Source organism: Gymnoscopelus microlampas, assembly GCF_963454915.1.
Source record: "Gymnoscopelus microlampas genome assembly, chromosome: 6".
In the NCBI taxonomy this organism is placed as follows: domain Eukaryota; kingdom Metazoa; phylum Chordata; class Actinopteri; order Myctophiformes; family Myctophidae; genus Gymnoscopelus; species Gymnoscopelus microlampas.
In genome coordinates this window covers 26,338,910-26,346,782 of record NC_139943.1, presented here as the reverse complement: position 1 = coordinate 26,346,782, position 7,873 = coordinate 26,338,910, and the positions used below count along the sequence as shown (strand labels likewise).

The 7,873-nt window shown below is 41.7% G+C and overlaps 1 protein-coding gene across 2 annotated transcripts in view; it reads right to left on the bottom strand.

The window, feature by feature from the left end:
* Nucleotides 1-7,662: 7,662 nt before the first annotated feature.
* Nucleotides 7,663-7,873, bottom strand: part of nrn1la (neuritin 1-like a) — a 62,156-nt gene continuing 61,945 nt past the window's right edge. For both annotated transcript variants that reach the window (XM_084059196.1, XM_084059197.1), the window contains exon 3: nt 7,663-7,873. This exon is cut by the window's right edge and continues 1,160 nt beyond it. The gene's annotated coding sequence lies outside the window, so the exon portion shown is untranslated.

Below are 7,873 nucleotides of genomic sequence, written 5' to 3'. Positions count from 1 at the left end.
CAGGAGAGACTCCAGCTGATTGAAGAAAAGGAAGCTTTAGTAGACATGTTTCTCTCCGCAGAGCCGAAGGTCAAGGTCATGGAGGAAGAGAGGAAGTTCTCATGTGTGTGTGAACTCACACTGGACCCAAACACTGCCAACAGAAACCTCTCTCTGTCCGAGAACTGCAGAAAGGTGACATGTGTGAGAGAGCACCAGTCATATTCTCATCACCCGGAAAGATTTGGCTCAGAGCAACAGGTTCTGTGTAGAGAGGGTCTGACTGGACGCTGTTACTGGGAGGTAGAGTGGGGTGGATGGGTTTATATAGCAGTGACATACAGAGGAATCAACAAGAGTGGACAGGGTGATGACTGCCGGGTTGGATACAATGACAAGTCCTGGAGTCTGGAATGTTATGAAGGTCTACATTGGAACAGATACTATGTCCATCACAATAGGAAGATAACGGTCTTCACTGTCGGTCCCTCTCACTCCAACAGAATAGGTGTGGATCTGGACTGGAATGCTGGCACTCTGACCTTCTATAGAGTCCACTATAACACACGTCCACACCTGTACACCTTCCAGTCCACATTCACTGAACCCCTTTACCCTGGGTTTGGGTGCTGGCTGACAGACTCCTCAGTAGCTCTGACCTCCTCACAGACCATGGAGGCCGCTACAGCTACACCTGTCCCAGCTGCTGAGAACCTGGAGATTGTGGCTGGCATCCCAGAGAAAGAAAAAAGTTCTATAGATTTGCGTAATTGCACTGATCCGGTCACAGCTCTGCCTGTAGACCCGATAGACTTGGCACTGTCCAAGACTGGGTCAGATGCAGCAACCAAACATGATGAAGACTCTAGGCAGGCAGGAGGGAGGACGAAAAAGAAAGGCTTCAAGTTTAGCCAGCTGCGTGGATACTTCTCAAAATCAACAGCCATTGGCAGCCAGCCCATCAAGAGGCGAGGACTCTATTACAACATCCTCATGCTTCCAAAGACAGCATGGTCTGCTAAACAGGAGAATAATGACAAGAAAAAGATGAAGCACAATAGAGTGAAATGGTCAAAGCTGTAATCTTAACATACAAGGTGTGTTGATTGAGTCACAGTGTCAAACATTGAGTAACTAGCAAGACAACATTCCACCTTAAAGTAGAGTGAGTTGAATGATTTTTTTATCGAGTATAGCCTATCTAACGTTAACTAGTAATAATGATTATAAGCCAGCAAACCGTCGGTTCATTTTTGGAGCCGCTATAACGTAGTAAAACTTGTGTCTGTGTGTGTGTGTGTGTGTGTGTGTGTGTGTGTGTGTGTGTGTGTGTGTGTGTGTGTGTGTGTGTGTGTGTGTGTGTGTGTGTCAAGGCCAGCATTATTCAAAAGGCAAATTGAGAAATAATTTGATTGAAATTGCTTTACGATCACCAAGGGAGAGGAGGGAATCGTTTTTACTGAAATATCTTCATCTTTAAAACTTTTGGAAACCAAGCAAAAGTCTAATCAAGACAAGTGTTTCCTTTTTTAATGCTAAGTGAACATAATTTACCACATCTGGGGGCTTAAGTCTCCATATCAAGGTTCAAGGTTCAAAGTTTCCTTATTGCTACATCATGTGTACAGGTACATGTAAGTGTACATTATTGTCCTAAGATTGTTGCAGCAATAACAGTAATAATAACAAGGAAAATAGAAAAAATCTAAAACAAAAAGACTGAATAAACAAGAATCAGTGTAGCAGCTGAAAAACTGTTTGTTGTTTCTTCTAGCTGTTAAGGTGTTTGAAGGTGCTGTGTAGGTACAAGCAAGGTTCTTACTTCTAAGTTATAACCGTCCATCTGTGTCCTTGGCATTGTGTTATTGTCTAACACAGGCTGCCTCTGACCTCAGACAAGCAGTCATGGGGATAGGGGTCAACGTTTCCTATTTGTTTAGTTTTTCCCTGGTCTGATCGCTATGTGGCAGCTTCTGAAGCAGTCCAAGTTCACATCCGCTGATGCGTGAAGCTGTCTGCATTGCTTTGCAGTTGAGGTCTGTACATGCAGTTCTCATACCTGGCAGTGATGAAGCCAGTCAGGAGGATGCTCTCAGTGGTACCTCTGCAGAAGGCCCGCCGCCAGGACCTTGGACCAGGACCCATACCAAACTTATTCTGTCGCCTGAGGATGTAGAGACGTTGCTGTGCCTGTGTACACCTCAGGTGAGTTTCTCAGCTGAGAAACTCACGCTTCAGCTGTTCATGCACATCACAGTCAAGCACAAGAGGTCACTTCAGTTGCTGGGGACTTAGCCCCATTCCAAACTTTCTGTAGCAGAACTTTGTTTGATGCTAGGTGCAGCTGTACTCATGAAAACTGCATTGTTATTTGTAACTGACCTCTTACACCATTTTCCGGTGGCGTCTGAGACAAATGGCTGTCTTGTGAATATGGTCAATAACCTGTCCTGCAGCAGCTAACTTGATAAAGAGCATAATGAACACACTCACCCAATTAGTCAGACAATCAGCACCAGTTTAGTGATTATTTTAATCCAATAATATTTTGGACTTTACATTGTAGTAAAATGCTTTAAAAAAAAAATTAAGTAAAACAAAATGCATCAAGGAATTTTCAACGGGTGGGGCATGTATTCCCAGCTTGCATCGTTCCCGACTTGCATCCTTCCCAATTAGGCCGGTGGCCGTTCACATAACCCATTGATTGGAATATTTCACGTTATTAGTAGCCTACTGTGGTAACGGGTACCGCACTGGGTACTCTAACAACAGGTACAGCGAGTACTCTGACAACAGGTACAATGGGTATTGCGTAACTCGGTGTGGCATGCATTCCCAACTTACATCGTTCCCGACTTGCGTGGTCCCTGAACAGACAAGTACTCGAAGGGCAATAGTTGTGCTTAAATGGTTAAATGTAGCAAAACATACTAGAAGGATGGATAGAGTACTGTAAATGACAGGGAGAATTGGTACAGGTGAACTCATGGACCCAGATGTAAAGGCAGACAAGGAGAACGGACAAACAGTTCATTATGGTAAACAAACTACAGATCAACAAATTGTGTATAAGGAAATCCTTTAATTATCTGTAAGTGATTCATTCAAACAAATGTTTGTAACAAGTCTGTTTTGATAATAAAATAACATTCTGCATTCATAACAAATTCTCTAATGGGTTCTGCTTTTCAGAAATAAAACTACATTGCTGGCTACATGTATACAATATACATGGTTGATTACAAATATAGATTACACTCAAATGTGATAGGAAGAGCTGGGAGGAGGGTCGGGTAGGAAGGGTGGAAACGCCTGAAGGACGCTTTATAGTGTTTCCAACCACTCCAGGCTTCTAGAATAATCATGGGACTTCCACCCCGGGAATGTCCATCGTTTGTGTTGTCCATCTGTTCTTGAGGCCACTTTGATCTCAGCTGTCCAGATCTCCATTGTGTTTGATGGGCAGCCTCCAGGAGTGGCACACACCCCTACTTCAAAGCAGGCCTTGATATTATCATTCACCAGAATGCACTCTTTTTGTCTCATCTCTCTCAATCTGGGCAGATGCGTGATATACAAATGGAATTGTGGACAGTATAGCAGTGGATAGCAGAGCATAGGTTACACAAAAAGCCCCCCCCCCCCTGTAACTCACATATAGAAACACATAGAAGATCCAGTTCCACATGCTCATTCTACAAGCAAATATCATTAAATAGTGGCAATTGAATCATATCAGAACTACTTGAGGAAAATTGTTTAATCAAGTACAAAAGAAACAAAAAAAACACAGAAGTTGGCCACCTGTTCTCTAACCCTCTTTACCCCACCCCCACCCCAAGTGCATAATGTATAGCACATATGAACAACACTATGAGACAACTATGAAAACTAAAGCAATGACAACTTGCACTAAGGAGTGAGATGACAGTGACGACAAAATGTGATGCAGGACCAACAGTAAAATCTTAATGTCTATTTAATATACAGTAATTAAATAGACATTTTTTTTAAATATACAGTAACTTTTACAGTGTCCTGTGCATAAATAAAGATGGAAATGAAGTTCTGCCTATATATTTAAATTTCCTCTCGCAATTCAGCTCAACAACCATGTTCAGTCTGAAAGTTTGCATTTGCAAAGCTGGTTAAAATGGCAGATATGAATTTGACTGCTATGTACATAAATATCCATTGAACTGTAAATATTCACACTATATACATATAGGGTTTATTTGTACAATTTGTCTTTCTGAAAACACAACACAATAATTGTATTTTGTTTAGCTGATATATTGATAATGATAAAATTGCTAATGACAGAGGCAGTGGGGAGTTAGGGTTTCATTCATTATCCATGGCTAGTCACTAAAGCTTTGGGTATATGGATCTGTTCTTCTGGTGAGTCTGTGCTGTGTCTACTGAACTGCATCTAATCCTTACGCTTTGATTTAGCCAGGGGTGGAATTAAGGATCTTTAGACTTGTTTCCAAATGCCGTTGTAGGGCCCCCCCGCCTCACTAGCCAAAGATTTTTATGCCTCCACCGTGGCTGGAGGCATTATGTTTTTTTGGCTTGTCCATCCATCCGTCCGTCCGTCCGTCCGTCTGTCTGTCTGTCCGACCGTGTCCACTTGGACTCAAGGATCAACAGATTTTGGTGGTCACAGGTAAGGTCACTGTATATGTATAATCAGCTTCACTGAAAGACACTTTGGGGGACTGCCTAAATGGACATAGACACCCCCTGGTTGCTCAGGGCCTGTTTAATTTGAAACAGTTGAAGCTCTAAATCCACCTCTGGATTAACCGTGTTATACTGTAAAATTCCAACCATTATTACAAGGGAAGATCCACAACCAGCATGTTGGTAATGGTATTGCCAGAAAGCAACTGCCAAAGGGGGTAGTTAGTGAAAGGAGTGATTGCTACAAACACAGACGTGCTACATGGCTTGTTGCTGGAATAGACAGTGTTGGATTGTCATCCTTGTCTCTTTCCCTCATTCCTTTCTTTTCAATCGGGTCCCCTTTAAAAGACTAAACTAGTGGACAGATGCTGGGGGCTACAGATATAGTGCCTCAAGTGCTGTGTTGGTTGCAAAGTCAAGTATTTCACTGTTTCCCTGCTCAATAAGACTGCCTTCACACAGCCAGCTGAAATGTGATTTTCCCGCATATCATACATGATGCATATGTTGTCAGGACAGAAATCAGATTTTGTCTTTAAGACCATGTCATAAATGGTATCCGACTGTCTGTGAGCTGGAAAAACAATACAATTTGAGCAAGAGTGTAAACCTCTAATCAAATGAGGCTCAGCTTCCTCAAAATGAAGCCCTAGTTATATTGACACAGTGCAGTCAGAAGTGCAGTACAAGTTTGGTAAACTATTTTGTCCAAATAGAGAAAATCTTTTTTCAAATGATTACTTTAGTAAATTAAGTGTAACCCCTAAACCCTAATCATATCGGCATAATTCAAGTTTAAAATCACATCAGAGTTAACCGTCCACACATGTAGCTGTTTCCCTACCACAAAAGACAGTAAATGTCATTTTGAGAAAAATTGAGGGTGTTGGCTAATTGGATTGGATTTTCTCAGTTAAATGCTGACTGATTTTATGTCTGCTTGTTCCACTTAATCTCACTTTAATCCAGTACCCGCTTGGCTGCTGCTAAATTGGATAGGATTTACTAACAAGGGTCTGGTTTCAGACATTGAGATCCAAAATGGTACCCAACCAAAACATGATAAGAATGACAATGAGTTTGATGAAAGAGTCCACCTTCTCACTTTATGGTCCCCAGGCAGACAAACATTTATAACTGTCTTCAAGTCTGCCTCCCTTCATAATCGTCTGTTTAAATCTATAGGTAAAACAAACCAGCCTGTGGCAAGGTAGACTTCTGCTTCCCAAAGTTAAACAATTAAGGGCTCTCTGTTGCTCCACTCGTTTTCCCTGAACCTATGTGTCTTATTCCACCAATCTTAACATAAGAATTGTATAAGCTTTTAGGAACTTTTTGTTCTTTTGAAATCCACTGCAGATCATTGCATAACTGGGTATAAAGATAGGCTCATTTGATTTATTTCGATTAAGGAGAGAAAATTACACCCACAGTCTAAACCCTTGTGTGTAAAACAACTCATTGCCAGATTGGTGGATTTGATCTAGTAATTTTCAAAGAGGTAGTGTTTATTTATGAGGTGTGCCACTCTCTCTTTTTCACTCTCTCTAATACTGCCTGTGATTCTAGTCCAGACAGAAACAAATGCTACCCAGATCACTTAGAATAACAAGCAGCTTTGGCAGGTCTTACAGGGCCAAGCTACGATTCCCAGAGCATGAAACTCACTTGGCATTACAGTGGATTCTAATGCCGACTACAGTGTGCACAGTCTTACGGTGTACTGTAGCCTATAGTAGAGCCTCATAGGACTTCATACTTGGGAAACTGCAAAATGAAAAAGACTCCCAGCTATACTCACTGCACCTCGACTTATTCTGCTCATTTGACTGCAGTAAACTGAATGAAATTAAACTAATTTTACTGTAAGGAACCACACTGCAATTTTACTGCAATGGACTGAACTGAACAAATTAAAATGGACTTAAAGGAACTACACTGAATGAAATTAAATGGTTTTCACTGCAATGAGCCACACTGAATTCAATTAAACTGATTTCACTGAAATCAACAGCACTCAATGAAATTAAACTGATTTTACTGCAATGAACCATACAGATTTTTACTGTAGTGAACCACACAGAATAAATCAGATTTGACCACAAAGAACTCCACTGAATTAAATGAAACATGTATTATGTCTACAATAGTGATAACATAACAAAAGTGGCTTAGTGCAGTAGTAGAACGTTATGTTTTTCCAATCCATAAGGTCAGATGTTTTTCTACTTGTCTAATTTCATCCTCATTTTGCAGGTTATTTGGTACCTTTAGCTCTTATTTCAAAAATACTTTTTATTTTCTGGACACTCGTGTGTATAGACTCCCATAACCTACTTATTTAGTTCATACTTGCGTCCTAGGCTACATGTCTGATATGAGACAGTATGGTGGCAAGCTGCGGACAGGGCCAATCACCATCTGACAGGAGTGCTGGCATGATTTAATGAGCCGACCAGCAAGGGAGAGATAAAACACACAGAACTCCATATCCGGTAGATAACTAAAATAAGAAGTTAGGTTTACATCACAGTAAAATGGTTCACATAAATCTGACAAATGTGTGTGAGCTATTTGCAGGATGTGGTCTATTCTTTGCCTTGTTTTCTCATTTTTCGCAGCTCATTAATATTCTCTCCTCATTACTGGCACAGAGAGATTTCCCTGCAAAGCTTTCATATAATCTCACACTAACAAGATGTAGGGAGATGTATGTTTCATAGAGAGGGTAAGAAGAAAGACAACTTGTGTTTTTCCATGTACATGTTCATGGTTGCTGGTAACTGTGTGCATTTGCAACGGCACAGGGTACATTTTTGAAGTGGGGCGGCAGTTTGCTCCTCCACCCCCGAAACCCCCGCTGATCTGAGCAGCCAGAGGCAGAACAGCCCCCCCCCCCCTCCCCACCAGCCCTCACCAAGCTGGTCAAAGCAGCCCGACGCAGCACATCTCCCCCCCACCCCCCCCCCCCCCCACGCCCCTCCTCGGCTGATAAAGCCTAATCATTCATGGATGGTGTCTTTAGACGCACATGGGTAGCCTACAATAAACTGCACCAATCACATTAAGAAACTCAGCGATCTCATAAAATTGTCATAGTTTGCTGAGCACCATTGTATGGAAATTGGATATATTGTCGAGGAAGGGATTTGATCATTCTGCTAATGGTTGGCTGTGATATATTGGACATATCCCCGACCCC